The sequence below is a fragment of the Thunnus maccoyii genome, chromosome 8, assembly GCF_910596095.1.
Source record: "Thunnus maccoyii chromosome 8, fThuMac1.1, whole genome shotgun sequence".
In the NCBI taxonomy this organism is placed as follows: Eukaryota; Metazoa; Chordata; class Actinopteri; order Scombriformes; family Scombridae; genus Thunnus; species Thunnus maccoyii.
The window spans coordinates 34,791,960-34,809,867 of record NC_056540.1 but is presented as its reverse complement, the minus strand read 5'-3'; the positions used below and the strand labels follow the sequence as shown (position 1 = coordinate 34,809,867).

The 17,908-nt window shown below is 39.0% G+C and overlaps 1 long non-coding RNA gene across 1 annotated transcript; it reads left to right on the top strand.

Moving 5' to 3' along the window:
• Positions 1 to 2,348: 2,348 nt before the first annotated feature.
• On the top strand, positions 2,349 to 6,378 carry LOC121902110. Its single transcript, XR_006097463.1, has 3 exons — positions 2,349 to 2,398; positions 6,022 to 6,069; positions 6,342 to 6,378. It is a non-coding gene; the product is annotated as an uncharacterized LOC121902110 (long non-coding RNA).
• The last annotated feature ends 11,530 nt before the right edge of the window (positions 6,379 to 17,908 follow it).

Sequence of the window (17,908 nt, the reverse complement as noted above, 5' to 3'; positions counted from 1 at the left end):
CAATCAATAAACATGTATACTTCAATTTCTGTTGAATCCTTTCATAATAAAATGTAGCAACCAAAATAAAGTTCCTGATTTCCTGTCAGTGTTCTGATGTGTAGCAGCAGAAAACATTTCAGTCGTATAAAGAAGAGAAAAGACCAGACTATAATATATTATAATCTATATATTTATGGATGAATCTGTCGTTCCAGATGTTCCAGATGTTCTAGTTATTCACAGCACAGATTTGAAGCTGCTTTAAAATTGCACTGCGCTGCCTAATCTGCATAAACAGCCTCAGCTGCGCCTCCTCCAGGCTGTGAGAACAAATGGACAATAAAGACTGAATCTATCTGATGAGGATTTATACAGTCTGTCAATGTTTGACTTTAGCTGTTCCAGGTTCTTTATTCCAAAGGTCAGCGCTGTGCTGGGATCATATTTCTTTAAAGTCACTTCTGGTTAAAGATGAATTCAGAGTTGAGACTGTTTGTGAAGCAACTGACATTTGAAATCTTCCTGCTGTGAGTTACATGTTTGTTCTTCCTACGTTTGGTTTCCTGGTTGAAGCTGCTGATTAATTTCACCTTCACTCATCAGCTTGATGAAAATGATTTTCAGCATCTAAAGGTAACGTAAGCAACAGGTTTCATCATGTTTGTGTCAGCGGGGGTTAAAATGATGTGACACCAGTAGAGATGGTGCTAGTAGTGATTTATTATGTTGCTTTGTTGAATACTGGTGGAAGGTTTGAAACCTCGTTAATCCTCTTTGACTCGAATTAGCTTTGCTAACAAGATGCTGTTTAGACAACAGAAACATCAGAGAAAACTCTGGAAAAGCTTCATTAGTCAAAATTCAGCCTGTTGACACACTAAGTGACCAGAAAAATAGAAACACCTGAATAATACAATGAAATACAACAGTGATGCAATAAGTGTTAAGTTTTGTTGAGGTTCATTGGTTCTGTGGTTGTTGTTTTGGACTTAATTATTTTGAAAGATGTTTCCAATATTTAGTCGACCTCATTTTCATATATAGAGGAGAGAAACTTATTACAAACCCCCCCTCAGAGTGGTATGTTCCATCTCTGCAGCTCATGGTGCAACCCAATCGCCAGAACATAATGTTGGCATTGTACATTTCTGCAACATTTCTGATACGTTGAATGTCTACGTTTCAATGATGTTGAATAATGATGTTTTATGTGACAACGCTGGTTAGGGTTAGGGCAAGATCACGTTTTGGGTTAAAATAAAATAAAATAAAAAATAAAAACACCTGCAAATGTCCCGACATCTCGCTAAAAACACCCAGTTTTGTTGGTTGAAACAGGAAGTGGGCGTTGGTTTCGAGGTGGTCTCTCTGCTGATTTCCAACTTTCAACTTTCTTCCAAGAAACTTCCAAACCATCCACCGACTCCTCGTCCTCCTAATAAGAAAACCAGCTCATATAGATCTCATGTGAACTACGTCACTTTAGAAACGTTAATATGCTACGTATTACACATGTTGAAACATATATTCAACATTTCTGTGGTTTGCAGAAAAATGCAAATGTTTTATTCTAGTGACCAGGCTGGTTCAGGACAGGTTTAATTTTCAAGGATTGAAGACAATTAAGTTCAAAATTGTGTGTTACTGTCTTTGTTTGGACTGTTGTGTGCGTCCATCAAATTGTGAATAATCTGAGTCAAATATTAATGTAGTTACATGTATATTCATCCTTTCCTGAGTTAATTATTTCATTAATTGTATATATTAATTGTTATTAATTGTAATGATATTATAATGGTTTTTGTTGGCTGCTACTGCTGGTCGTGCTAATTAGGATCAATCAGATCAAATGAGTGTCAGCAGCTTCCTGTGCTGAGCCTTTACTAAATATTACTGCATTCATCCTGCATTTTTCCATCATTTCTCAGTGGAAATCTTGTTGTATTGTTGAGTTAACATTTAATCAAGAATCAGACTAGTAGTTTCCACCAGTTAATGTGTGAATATCTGTTAATCATTAACCTGATATAATGAGCAGGTTTAACGGTCGTGTAAGGACACACAGACACACCTGTATCATACAACCTGTTGACTCACCTTTAACGTTATAAAGTATTTTCAACTGGAACTTTTGGACTATTTATGATCTGATCAGTCACTTCAGAGGTGGTCTGTGATTTCCAGGAAGCCAAGTGTGTGAGAGAAGCTGCTGTTCTCTTTCTTTCAACTGTTCTTCTGTCCTTTGATAGATGTTCTGCAGTGAATTTATTGTTCATCAAACAGTAAAATGTGCTGCAGTTATATTAGGAACACTGTCACTAGCTAGCAAGTCAACAACAGCTCTCTCTCTCTCTCTCTCTCTCTCTCTTCCTCATTCTGTTCTCGTCGTGTCGCAGCTTCTTTTCTCCGTCTAAAGGTATTTATTGTAACTTGATTCTGTTTGTATTGTGACAGTTTGCACTGTTTGACTCTTGAATGACTCTTTGTTCATCTTGTTAGTTTAGTTCCAGTAGAAACAGCAGAAATCTGTAGTTCAGAACTCTACTAACAGTCAACACAAATCAACATGGTGGAAGTTTTCCTCTATTTTAGTGTCACTGTTCAAAGTGTCCAATAACAGCTGACAGTACTGAATCAGTGTTCACAGATCAATAACTTCCAACATTTGTCTTCTTTGTGGAGAAAAACAACAACCTGCTCTGTCTGTATTAGTGACAGCTTCAAGTTCAAATAACTTTATTTGTTGTTTACAAGAAGAAGAAACACAGAGAACACATGTGGGTCACATGCTGAGTAAAAATAGAGTTACAGTCCATAAAAAGTACAAACATAGAAGTAAAAACAGGTAAAAATATCTTAATCTACAACATACAGAGTGTGTGTGGCAGTGGTGGAGGAAGGGGTTAAATCTGTCCGGAGCTTTCAGACTCTGTGTGACGCTGATAGATGTGTAATGTAGCTCCTTTCCTCTGACTTTAATGAACAGCTGTGGCTGTCACACAGCAGCAGCATCCATACCTGTGTTTCCAGACTGGGAGACAGCGGTAACTTCATCAACTATTTAAATCTTCTGATGTGTGTTGAGATCTTACGATAGAATTATTAACTTAAAGGCTTTTCTGTACAGAAAACAGGTGACCTGTTACACACAGATTCCAAGTTTATACAGTGAAATCATTGGGAGCAAAGCGGCCGTGCTCAGGATGAGTCCAGCACCATCAAAGCCCCCCCACCTTTACAGTCTCAGGTTGATGTTCTCACCAACATCTCTCTAAACTGTCCTCTGACTGCAACCAGCGAAAGGCTCATCTGAGTCTCCTTCAGTTATTACAGTTCACTCACAGCAAGAAGCTCAGTGAGGCTCTGCAGACTGTTCTGCCCTGAGTTTGGCTAGAAGACTAAATCTATGTGATGAGGATTTATACAGTCTGTCAATGTTTGACTTTAGCTGTTCCAGGTTCTTTATTTCAAAGGTCAGCGCTGTGCTGGGATCATATTTCTTTACAGTCACTTCTGGTTAAAGATTAATTCAGAGTTGAGACTGTTTGTGAAGCAACTGACATTTGAAATCTTCCTGCTGTGAGTTACATGTTTGTTCTTCCTACGTTTGGTTTCCTGGTTGAAGCTGCTGATTAATTTCACCTTCACTCATCAGCTTGATGAAAATGATTTTCAGCATCTAAAGGTAACGTAAGCAACAGGTTTCATCATGTTTGTGTCAGCGGGGGTTAAAATGATGTGACACCAGTAGAGATGGTGCTAGTAGTGATTTATTATGTTGCTTTGTTGAATACTGGTGGGAGGTTTGAAACCTCGTTAATCCTCTTTGACTCTAATTAGCTTTGCTAACAAGATGCTGTTTAGACAACAGAAACATCAGAGGAAACTCTGGAAAAGCTTCATTAGTCAAAATTCAGCCTGTTGACACACTAAGTGACCAGAAAAATAGAAACACCTGAATAATACAATGAAATACAACAGTGATGCAATAAGTGTTAAGTTTTGTTGAGGTTCATTGGTTCTGTGGTTGTTGTTTTGGACTTAATTACTTTGAAAGATGTTTCCAATATTTAGTCGACCTCATTTTCATATATAGAGGAGAGAAACTTATTACAAACACCTGGACAATATAAGACAATCCAGTACGGTTGTTAAACAAGACAGCAGTACTTGGACTATTGTCCTCACTAAGTGTTTAGTTACACAACACACTTCCAGTAAAGATTGAAGACAGCAGTTTGCCTTTGGAGCTTTAATGGAGGAAAAATGTGAAAACAGTATCAAACAAATCCAATAATATTATAAATCAGAAAAATATGAGATACAATAAACAAGAGTGAGAACAAAGGTGTTTGTCAGTAGTTAATATAGTAGACAGATACAAGATTAAAAGTAAAAAAAGCAAAATACATAACAGTTAACCCAACAATAAAAATGACTCAGAGGGTTTTATTAGCAGCTCATTAGCCTCAGACAGCTCGTATGCTGCTAGCTTGGAAAGCATCTATGATGTAAAGAGAATCTACAGATGATGCAGCAACAAGAACATTTAGAGGGAGAATAAAAGATGCCTGTCAGTGTTTGCTCTGCTCAGTTTGAATGAAATGCTGGATGTTAGCATGTCAGTTAAACTAGCTGCTATAGAACTGTGTCAGCGTGGGTCACCGCTAACACACAACACCCAACTGAGACCATGTGCTGGCTGAAGAATAGTGACATCACAAACCCAACAAATGAGCTTCAATCTACTTGTTTCAACAACTGTTGTATTTGACTGCAGTTGAGTTTCCTCCATCACTGGGTGTATTTCACAGCATCAGAGACAATAATGCAGGTCTTAATGAATGTTACCCCTGTGCCACACATTGTTCCACGTCTGCACTATTTTAACACTAATTCCTACAGTCAACCTTTCACTGTCTGTTGTTACTCTGAAAAATTACCTGCATATAACATGTAATATGTGCATCAATAATAATAAATGAGACTCAAATAAATACACAGCTGACACTGAGTGTTAAAGGCTCAATGTATGATGCTGCTGCTTTTAATAAATGAATTAAATAGATTATTAATAATATGCTGTTTAGTTGTGTTTAATGTTGAGCAGTAAAAGTAAACCATGTTTTAATAGATGTTCTGCAGTGAATTTATTGTTCATCAAACAGTAAAATGTACTGCAGTTATATTAGGAACACTGTCACTAGCTAGCAAGTCAACAACAGCTCATCAACCTGACAGATACACATTTTATCAGCTTTCAACACGTCACTAACTGCACTTAAACACAGTCATGTGATTATGTTCTGACAGTTTGACATCAAATGAACTCAAACAGTTTCAAACAGTCTTGAGTTTGTTTGTGTAAAACATTTTATTCATTGTCAGAGAAGTTTAGTGTCAGTATGAAGGGTCTCCCCATTCAGTCACCTTTAAACTGGTGTATGTTTTAATAACCAGTATCATGCTGGTAGTGAGGGAGACTTTGTTTCACAGGTGGTATGGTTAGTGATTAATAGCTAATAAAAAGTCATAATATAATATGTTCCGAAATCTTTCTAAACTATATCACAGACAAACTGTTGAAAACATCTTTTCATTGATGATATTCAGTATTTTAACCAAGCTAAGAGCTGCAGCAATAGAAACTAAAGTTTATGTTGCTGCCAAACCTTCATTCAGTATCTTTATACTATATCAATATAAAATCAATGTCACATCATTGAGTCAGACAGTTTGTACTCTCTTATTCTGCCTGTTTTAATCTTTACTGTAGATGATGTTGGTAATGTGCAACATCAATGTTCAATGCTCCATAAATTTAACCATTAATCATGGAAACGTCTGTCCTTCAATCCTTACAATCTGTAAAAGTGTAAATTTAAAGTAAATAAGTTAAAAGTGTGATTCAGTACAATCTCTAATTAAAACAGCAAGAAGTACAAATGACTCCATAGAAAACCAGAGTCCTCAGACTGATGATGAAGGACTGATGAAGGAGAATCAGCAGCAGTTTCTCTTTCTGTGTTTCCTCTGCAGGTGAAGCTACAAAGACTCTGTGACTGGATGTGGATCTGAATTCACCTGGTGAGTATTTTTATTTCTTCTGCCACACAGCTGACTCCACCAGCAGCTCATCTCCATTAAATGTGCTCTATAGTGGTAAATGAAAAGCCAACAGAGAACTGGAACCTTCTAGAGTAAATCATTAAACATTAAACCTCAGTGGAAATGAAGAATAATGTTTTACTTTGCTGCCATCTGGTGGTTGAATCAAGAATGACGCCGTTGTAACTGCAGTGCTGGTGTGATGTGCAGCTTGATGTAATGAATGAGCTTGTTGTTGTGTTTGTGTGAAGGTGTTTCTCTGCTATGGATCAGTGTGAGGACAGAGAGGAGGGAGTCCCTCCCTCTAAAAGGCGAAGGGAACATGACAGCCAGACCAAAGCTCAGAGGTGAGATGAGGATCTCTAACTGTCCATCACTGTTCTCCACTCACATCACTCCACCATCATTATTCACACTCAGAGCTCTGTGTGTGTTGTGTTGAAGAACAAAGAAGCAGCACAGACCAGACTCTGCTGGACCTGGACCTGAACCTGGACCTGGACCTGGACCTGGACCTGGACCTGGACCTGGACCTGGACCTGGACCTGGACCTGGACCCAGCTGTGTGTCCATGAAGAGTGACTGCTCCATGATTGAACAAATATTCTTTAAAGAGCAACATTCTTCAAAGAAAGAGTAAGTCCACATCAGATTAGTCTATACTGTGAGTAACGTTACTAAATATTTGATTAATGCACTTTTAGACATGAACACAACTTAGAATTTAACATATTAAATATTTGGTGTGATTCCATCAAAGTGATTGTCAGTCAGAGTGTGTCAGATCAGAGAGATGACGTCCTCACAATGTTCCTGTTCTCCTAGAAGGATGATGAAGAACAGAGCAGGATTAGTGCTAATGTGACAGATGATGACTTTCTTTAAATATCAGACAGATGAAAAGAGATCAGAAATCATTCAGTGTGAAGAGCTTCAGAAAACAAAGTTTGAAGCTCTTCACACTGTTGATAAAGCTCTTCACACTGTTGATAAAGCTCTTCACACTGTTGCTAAAGCTCTTCATGCTGCTGTGTTGATCCTTTCCTCGCTGATGGCTGCTAGTTTATCCAACAGCTACTTTGGCTGAATACTTAACAGTGAATTTCCCTCTGTGGTGGTTGTCTCTCTGTCTAACAGGATCCATCAGAGACCAGTTTCACTGAAACCTGGACCTGAACCCAGCTGTGTGTCCATGAAGAGTGACCGGTCCATGGGTGAACGTATATTTTTTAAAAGACAACATTCTTCAAAGAAAGAGTAAGTCCACATCAGATTAGTTTATAATGTCAGTAACGTTACTAAATATTTTAAAGAACAATTTCCAACAACAAAGTCTTATTGGAAGAGAAACTCCATTTATACTTCTTTAATAAAACTTTATTTAACCTTCAGTGGACTGTTGTCCAACCTGTTAAAGGACATAAATGTTTGGATGGAAAACTGAAACAAGCTGAAGCTGTATGTTACTCAGCTGTGATTGGCTGTGGGATTTCAATAGATCAACGTCAGCTGCTGAGCAGACAGAGTTCAGTTAATGTGAAACATCCAGCAGACTGACCACACTGTTATCTGGTTGATTCAGACTTTAAGTATAAACTCTACATACTCTTTAATGTCCACAGTGAGGATTTACAGACAACTCATGTCAGTCTTCTCACATGTTGGCTGATTGAACTCGATCAGGTCCAGTTGAAGTTCACTCAGTGTATTTTACAACAGCAGAATTCATGACAAATGTCTTAACAAACTCAGTTCTGTTTCAGTCGGCATCATGTTTGAAGTCAGTGTGGCAGCAGAGTCTTGAGTTGAAATAAATGTTTTATAATTTAGTCATTACTATGATTAATGCACTTTTAGACATGAACACAACTTAGAATTTAACATATTAAATATTCAGTGTGATTCCATCAAAGTGATTGTCGGTCAGAATGGTCAGATCAGAGAGATGATGTCCTCACAATGTTCCTGTTCTCCTAGAAGGATGATGAAGAACAGAGCAGGATCAGAGCTAATGTGACAGATGATGACTTTCTTTAAATATCAGACAGATGAAAAGAGATCAGAAATCATTCAGTGTGAAGAGCTTTCAGAAGATAAACTTTGAAGCTCTTCACACTGCTGATAAAGCTCTTCATGCTGCTGTTAAAGCTCAGTGACCGCTCTATGGGTCGCTACTTTGACTTTAAGGGACGACAACCTTCTCCTGTAAAGAAGTAAGCTGCAACTCATATTAAAATGTTTGTTTTAAAGTGATCCTCCATCCCCAAAATGCTTTTTGTAATTGTGCATTGATTGCACAGATGTCTAAAAACTAGCTAGTCTGACTCTAAACGAGACCTTCTGGTCTTTGCTCAGGCCAGATTACACTCATGAAGCAAGGCAGATAGCTCAGATAAAAATCAGGTATTATTTCTGCCTTCATCTCTGAACTTTCTAAAGGGAGCTTGTCAATAATCCTGCTCAGACCATCAGAAAAGAATTTATTAGCCATTTCCACATCTGGTTTGAGCTCAATTCTGCCCCAGTTAGAGGAGGCGAGATCATGCAAAAACCCTTCAACAAAAAATAGTTTTAAGTCTCTCTTACCAATAATATGTGGTTTTGTTCTCAAATTTTTTGTATAATGCACAGTTGCAATTACACAACGATTAATAATATTGTTTGCAAAAATGGAAACAGATGAATGTTTATGGGGAGAATTAGTTCAAATTAAATCAACTGAAGAAGAGTTTTTTAAATGGGGCCTAGTTGGTGAATCAATCATCAGAAAAAGATTTATTATTAAAATAAGATTTTAAGTCATCAGACACAGGTTGTAACCAGTTAAAACTATAATATGTAACTATTTTGCATTAAAATGTCTAAAAACAACTAGACCTATGATGTATATTTTGTTCAGTTATGTACTTACATTATCCCAAATGTTTCCAATAATTTTGAAACCCAGATAAATCTGAAATTTTAATCAAAGTAACGGACCGTTTCATTTGGTCGCCTGTCAATGGCATCATACCTCCTCTACCAAAGAGTAAACATACACAAGATGCATGTGTGGTTGCTGTGGTTGTCTGCCACAATGGTGTCTACCAAAGAGTAACTTACACACATACAAGATAATACGTCTGCGTTGTGGTTGCCCACCAGAAACTGTCATAAATGGACTTTTATTCAGTTTTAAGCCATATTTTTATGATAAACTTTTTAGATCTTGGTTGTTTTTAAGTATATCTTTAACCAGAAGAAGGATTTTCATCATTGAACATCTGGATCTTAAGTTATCAGAGAAACAAGCAAACGTTAGCAGCAGCTCAGCTAACAGCCCCTCCTGACATCCTGTGTCTGCCAAACGGCATCAGAAAAACAGTGATTTTTAATGTGAAACTGCTTTATTCAGTGTTTTTACCGGTTTCAATCCCTGAGTATGTTTGTTTTGGAGAGGAGGAGACCTCTACAGATAATTTGGCACCCGGTAAAAAACATGTTGAACGTCTGGATCTTAAGTCATCAGAGAAAAAAGCTGAGCAAACGTTAACAGCAGCTCAGCTAACAGCCCCTGCCGGACATCCTGTGCTCACTGGACAGCATCAGAGAAACACTGATTTTTAACATGAAACAGCTTTATTCAGTGTTTTTACCTGTTTTAATCACGTGGTCCGTTTGTTCTGGAGAGGAGGAGACCTCTCCAATGCATCCTCAACAATGAACACTGAAGTAATCCTATCCCAGAGAAGCTGTTTTTTTTAAAAAAAAAAAAAAACGAAAACCACATCTCCCATGATCCCACACTACTTCGCAATGTTATCACACTCCATCTTTTGTTAATGTTTTGATTGAGAGACAACTAGCAGCTGAAATTACATACTGTGTGTTTAATGTTAAAATCTCCATTACGAAAATCTCATTAAAAGATCTCTTTTAATGAGATTATTGTAATGGGAGAGTTTAACATTAATTGGTTAAAAAAGATGAGCCAGATCCAAGTTTCATAAGGGATTGCAGTGCCTCATTGTTAGCAGAGGGTGGCCTATAATCAGAGACCTCCAGATCTAGAACTAAATATTCAAACTGTTTGCTCACCAAAGTATTTTTTTATGAAAATTGTGTCTCCCCCACCCCTAATAGGTCAATCTGTTGTGTAAATATTATAACCATCTATGGAAATGTCTTAGTCTCAAACTATTACTTAACCAAGATTCAGAAATAACAATGACATCAGCATCAGATGTCAAAGCCCACATACAAACAAAGTCTAATTTAGCTACCGAACTTTGTACATTCATGTGGATTAAGCCCAATCCTAACCCACATTTAAAATCAGGAGTATTATAAACGGCTGTACCACTGCCATGATCTGGATGGGGTTGTATATTACCTGAGAGCAATAACAACAATACAGTGAAATGTCTGTTTACATTTCATGTATGATGATTTGTTCAGAACACTCCTAGAAATAAACGAATCATACCTAGGATTTAAAAAACCCTGAGAGACAATAAAATTATCCAGTAAAGTCATTACACTGAGCAACCAGATGAGATTTCCGGGCTCAAAGCAGAAAAGTGGAATATCTGGAAATATACATGTCTTTGACACTTTATGACCCAATACACTCATCCCCCGGGGGGCTCCATCTAAAGCATAATGCACAGAAGGATTTACTAGCCCGAGATAAATTGGGCAACACTTAAAGAACAGAACCAGTGATGTCAAAATCTAACTTAGATTCAGATTAATTTATTTATCCCAGAAGGTCAATTCAGTTCTACAACCTGCCCAGACCACACACAAGAAAAACTCACAGGCAAGCAGCAAGATGTCAGAGACAACAGATCAGCACATAGGTACGTGGAACACGAGCAGCAAACACAATCTGGCTCCTTCAAGTCATCCTGTATATGCAGACTTACACGAGGAACCAAACAAAAAGCAAAAAAAACAAAAAGTATTTCACATAAGTTTAAAGGAAAATGAAGTATCCAGCAACACTCTGGCACCTTCTTTGACATTGCCTTCAGTCACAAAGAGAAAATTGGAATACAAAGTTTATCCAATCTTTGGACATGATTTACGGTGAAGGGGACGGTGTTCAACGACCAGACTCATGGTGGAAACAGGATTCCTGACAGAAGCCTGAAATGACTCCGGCTCCTTTGACAGAAGTGCGAGTGCTTAGTGCAGAAGGTCCACAATAACTTCCACCATAAAGGAGGCCCAGGGTGGGCACATTACTCCAAAAGAATCAGACCACTTGTAGTAATAAACAAGTGTCAAGCAAAAAGGATGTTGTGGAGAGTCACAGTTATAATAACCACTAATAACCATAATTATTCATCACATAAGTAGGACAAAAACACACAAAGACACTGACGTGCTGCCATCTTGGATGATGATTTGCGCCAGCAGCTGTTTATCTTGATGAACCAACTCCAAATTTCACAAAAAGGCAGTGGATGGAAATGTGCGTTTGTTCAGATTCTATTTTGCCAATAATCTTGAAATTTGGTAAAAATTTGCACTAAATTTGAATGGAAACCTAGTTCAATCAATCAATCAATCAATTTTTATTTATATAGCGCCATATCACAACAGAAGTCATCTCAAGGCACTTTTCGCATAGAGCAGGTCAAGACCGTACTCTTTAATATACAGAGACCCAACAATTCCCCCATGAGCAGCACTTGGCGACAGCGGTAAGGAAAAACTCCCCTTTAACGGGTAGAAACCTCAAGCAGACACCGGCTCTTGGTGGGCGGCCATCTGCTTTGACCGGTTGGGTTGAGAGAGAGAAAGAGAGAGGGAAAGGGGGAGGGGGGACAGAAGAAAATAATCACAACAAGCACAAGCAGCAATAGACAGGGAAGGATGCCAACAGGACTGTGAAGGACCGCGAAGGCTCGGCCCAGAACCCAGGGTTTCCTGTGAGATGAGAAAGCACAAAAACTCCGGGGAAGAAGCAAAGTTAGTGACATGCATTGATGTTACATGAATGCATACAGATGGAGAGGAGGAGGAGGAGAGAGGAGCTCAGTGCATCATGGGAAGTCCCCCAGCAGTCTAGGCCTATAGCAGCATAACTAAGGGCTGATCCAAGGTGAGCCTGGTCGGCCCTAACTATAAGCTTTATCAAAAAGGAAAGTTTTAAGCCTACTCTTAAACATAGAGAGGGTGTCTGCACCCCGGACTGAATCTGGAAGATGGTTCCACAGGAGAGGAGCCTGATAGCTGAAGGCTCTGCCTCCCATTCTACTTTTAAAGACTGTAGGGACCACCAGTAAGCCTGCATACTGGGAGCGCAGTGTTCTAGTGGGATAATACGGTATTATGAGCTCTTCAAGATATGATGGTGCCTGACCATTAAGGGCTTTGTAAGTTAGGAGAAGGATTTTAAATTCTATTCTAGATTTTACAGGAAGCCAATGTAGTGAAGCTAAAATGGGAGAAATGTGATCTCTTTTTCTAGTTTTAGTCAATACACGTGCAGCTGCGTTCTGGACCAGCTGGAGAGTCTTTAGAGACTTGTTAGGGCAGTCTGATAATAAGGAATTGCAATAATCCAGCCTAGAAGTAACAAATGCGTGAACTAGTTTTTCTGCATCTTTTAGGGACAGGATGTGCCTGATTTTTGTGATATTACGTAAGTGAAAAAAGGCAGTCCTTGAAATTTGATTTATGTGGGAGTTAAAGGACATATCCTGATCAAAGATAACTCCCAGATTCCTTACGGTGGTGCTGGAGGCCAGGGTAATGCCATCCAGAGTAGCTTTATCATTAGATAATGTGTTTCTAAGGTGTTTAGGGCCAAGCACAATAAGTTCAGTTTTATCTGAATTTAGTAGCAGAAAATTGCAGGTCATCCAGGTCTTTATGTCGTTAAGGCATTGTAGGAGCCATTTATGTTGATTGTTGGCATGTCATTTGTTTAGTTATAACTTGCAGTATTATTTTGGACACTGGGTGGTGGTCATGAGATGCACAGGGTTGTATATCTAGGGGCATAGGTGACAGGAAACGGCAGGCACAGGCAGGTGGAGCACATACAGTTCTTACCAGATCGGGAACAGACGCACACTACAGCTGGCAGGATAGAAACCCGGTATGTTCATGACATGTACAAAGACTTCAATAAAACAACAAACTAAACGGCAGCCAACGGACTGGAAAATCTGTTCTTGAATCTGCGTAAGATCACTCCTAACTTAACCTACCTGTGTAGTAATGGTAAACTGGAAAAACAGGAAAAGAAAGGACATCAAAAAATGAAAATTGCCATTACAGGCATTTTTGGAGTTTGTTTAACTGATTGGGTTCATCAGGCTTCATTGATAAATATAATTGGGTATCATCTGCGTAACAATGAAAATTTATGGAGTGTTTCCTAATAATATTACCTAAAGGAAGCATATATAAGGTGAATAGAATTGGTCCAAGTACAGAACCTTGTGGAACTCCGTGTCTAACTTTTGCCTTCACGGAGGATTCATCATTCACATGTACAAACTGAAATCGGTCTGATAAATAGGACTTAAACCAGGTTAATGCAGTTCCTTTAATGCCAATTAAATGTTCCAGTCTCTGCAAAAGGATTTGATGGTCAATTGTGTCGAATGCAGCACTAAGATCTAACAGGACAAGTATAGAGACAAATCCTTTGTCCGATGCAGTTAGGAGGTCATTTGTGACTTTCACCAGTGCTGTCTCTGTGCTATGATTCGCTCTAAATCCTGACTGAAAATCCTCAAATAAACTATTGTTATGTAGAAAGTCACATAACTGATTAGAGAGTGCTTTCTCAAGGATCTTGGATAGAAATGGAAGGTTAGATATAGGTCTATTATTGGCTAAAACACCTGAATCAAGAGTAGGCTTCTTAAGAAGAGGTTTAATTACAGCTACTTTAAAGGACTGTGGTACATAGCCTGTTACTAAAGACAAATTGATCATATCTAGTAAAGAAGTGCTCACTAAGGGTAAGGCTTCCTTAAGCAGCCTAGTTGGGATGGGATCTAAGAGACAGGTTGATGGTTTAGCTGAACAAATCATTGAAGTTAGTTCAGACAAGTCTACTGGAGAAAAACAGTCCAAATATATGTCAGGATTTACTGCCGTTACCAAGGTTCCTGTGTTTGGGGAGAGAACGGTGCCTGTTGAGGGCAGGAGGTGGTTAATTTTGTCTCTAATAGTTAGAATTTTATCATTAAAGAAGCTCATAAAGTCGTTACTACTGAGAGCTATAGGAATACATGGATCAGTAGAGTTATGACTCTTTGTCAGCCAAAGTGCTGAAAAGGAACCTGGGGCAGTTTTTATTCTCTTCTATTAATGCTGAGTAATAGGTGGCTCTGGCATTACAGAGGGCCTTTCTATATGTTTTAAGACTATCTTGCCAGACTAAGCGAGAATCTTCTACTTTGGTGGAACGCCAAATCCTTTCCAATTTTCGCGATGTTTGCTTTAATTTGCGGGTTTGGGAGTTATACCATGGAGCTAGCCTCTTATGTTTTATTATCTTCTTTTTTAAGGGGGCGATGGAGTCGAGTGTTTGTCTTAGTGAGCCTGCAGCACTATCAATAAGATTATCAATTTGGGAGGGACTAAAGTTAACATAAGAGTCCTCTGTAGTATTGAGACATGGCAGTGAATTCAGTACTGATGGAATTGCTTCCTTAAATTTATCTACAACACTATCAGATAGACATCTAGTGAGGACATTTTTGTCTAATGGTGTATAATCCAGTAATAGGAATTCAAAAGTTATTAAAAAATGATCTGATAAAATAGGATTTTGTGGAAAAATTATTAAATGTTCAATTTCAATCCCATAAGCCAGAACAAGGTCTAGGGTGTGGTTAAGACGGTGAGTGGGATTATTTACACACTGAGAGAAGCCAATTGAGTCTAATAATGAGATAAATGCAGTGCTGAGACTGTCATTATCAACGTCCACATGAATATTAAAATCACCTACTATAATTACTTTATCTGTACTAAGGACTAAATACGACAAAAACTCTGAGAATTCAGATAGGAATTCAGAGTACGGGCCAGGAGGACGATACACTATAACAAATAGAACTGGCTGTAAAGTTTTCCAGGTTGGCTGAGAGAGACTAAGAACAAGACTTTCGAATGAGTTATAATTAAATTTAGGTCTAGGGTTGATGATTAGGCTTGAGTTGAAAATGGCTGCAACTCCTCCTCCTCGGCCAGTGTCTCGAGGAATATGAGTATTAATATGACTGGGGGGAGTGGATTCATTTAGACTGACATATTCTTCATGACACAGCCAGGTTTCAGTGAGACAAAATAAATCAATACGATGATCTGAAATTAAATCGTTTACTAAAACAGCTTTAGATGAAAGAGATCTAATGTTCAAGAGTCCACATTTAATTATCTTATTTTGTTGTACTATTGCAGTAGTGGTTTTAATTTTTACTAGATTTTCATGAATGACTCTTCTTTTGTTTACTTTGGATTTAATTGATTTATGTGGTCGGGGGACTGACACAGTCTCTATGTGGTTTTGGGTGGGTAACTGCTCTAATGGAAGTGCAGAGAAGCATGTAGGACTGCAGCTCTGCCTCCTGGTCTCAACTCTGGGTTGTCATGGTTTTGGTTTACTAATAAACTTGGCCATATTTCTGGATATGAGAGCAGCTCCATCTAAAGTGGGATGTATGCCGTCTCTCCTAATCAGACCAGGTCTTCCCCAGAAAGTCTGCCAATTATCTATGAAGCCCACATCGTTTGCTAGTTACATACAGCTTGACTGGGTAAGGTGCCAAAGAGTTTAAGGTCCATATTGCAGTGCGGAAGAAGCTGTTTTTCAATCAGTTTGTCCTGGTTGGCAGTGAGTTATAGCACCTCCTGGAAGGTAACAGCTGGAACAGAAGGTGATCTGAATGAGTGCAGTCTGAGATGAGTTTATGAGCTCTGTTTACAGAAATTCAATGTTTGAAGGTGGGTGCCAATGATTTTAGATAACTTGCATTTCCTGCACTGATGTAGAAAGAAAAGTCTTCGCTGGGCTTTTTTGAAGATGTGGTCTGAACTGAGGTCTCATTGGATTGTATGGTAGATGTGAGTGCCAAGAAATGTGAATGATGCAGGGATGGATATGGAGTTGCCATTAGTGAGTATTATGGGGTGTCTTAGAGTGTGGTTTGTGCCTAAAGTCAATGATAAATATGTGAGTTTTGAAGGGGTTAAGCTACAGATTATTGTCTGTGCACCAGTTTAACCTGAGTCCTATAATGGTTGTGTCATGTGCATACTTATAGGTGTTAACAGAGCTGTGGTGGGTTGTGAGTTGGTTAGTATAAGAGCCAAAGACAGAGCATGCAGACCTGAGTGAGTCCAGTGCTGAGGTAACATCTGGTTGTTATGAATGGTGATGTGAATGCTTAATTTAGAAAAAAAATGAAAAAACTAGGAAGTCAGTGACAATAAATATTTGAACTAAACTGAACTAAACTAAGAGATTTGGTGAAATGAGTCACTCTCTTCCCTTGCTCTCCCTCTTTCTCTCTCAACCCAGCTGGTCAAGGCAGATGGCTGCCCACCTACAGTCCAGTTCTGCTTGAGGATTCTTCCCATTAAAGGGGAGTTTTTCCTTGCTGCTGTCATCAAGTGCTGCTCATGGGGGAATGTTTGGTCCCTGTAAATTAAAAAGCACAGCCTATATCTACTCTATGTGAAAATTGCCCTGAGATAACTTTTGTTATGATTTGATGGAATATACAGTACAGACCAAAAGTTTGGACACACCTTCTCATTCAAAGAGTTTTCTTTATTTTCATGACTATGAAAATTGTAGATTCACATTGAAGGCATCAAAACTATGAATTAACACACGTGGAATTATATACTTAACAAAAAAGTGTGAAACAACTGAAAATATGTCTTATATTCTAGTTTCTTCAAAGTAGCCACCTTTTGCTTTGATTACTGCTTCGCACACTCTTGGCATTCTCTTGTAGTCACCTGAAATGGTCTTCCAACAGTCTTGAAGGAGTTCCCAGAGATGCTTAGCACTTGTTGGCCCTTTTGCCTTCACTCTGCGGTCCAGCTCACCCCAAACCATCTCGATTGGGTTCAGGTCCGGTGACTGTGGAGGCCAGGTCATCTGGCGCAGCACCCCATCACTCTCCTTCTTGGTCAAATAGCCCTTACACAGCCTGGAGGTGTGTTTGGGGTCATTGTCCTGTTGAAAAATAAATGATGGTCCAACTAAACGCAAACCGGATGGAATAGCATGCCGCTGCAAGATGCTGTGGTAGCCATGCTGGTTCAGTATGCCTTCAATTTGGAATAAATCCCCAACAGTGTCACCAGCAAAGTACCCCCACACCATCACACCTCCTCCTCCATGCTTCACGGTGGGAACCAGGCATGTAGAGTCCATCCGTTCACCTTTTCTGCGTCGCACAAAGACACGGTGGTTGGAACCAAAGATCTCAAATTTGGACTCATCAGACCAAAGCACAGATTTCCACTGGTTTAATGTCCATTCCTTGTGTTCTTTAGCCCAAACAAGTCTCTTCTGCTTGTTGCCTGTCCTTAGCAGTGGTTTCCTAGCAGCTATTCTACCATGAAGGCCTGATTCACACAGTCTCCTCTTAACAGTTGTTCTAGAGATGTGTCTGCTGCTAGAACTCTGTGTGGCATTGACCTGGTCTCTAATCTGAGCTGCTGTTAACCTGCGTTGTCTGAGGCTGGTGACTCGGATGAACTTATCCTCCGCAGCAGAGGTGACTCTTGGTCTTCCTTTCCTGGGGCGGTCCTCATGTGAGCCAGTTTCTTTGTAGCGCTTGATGGT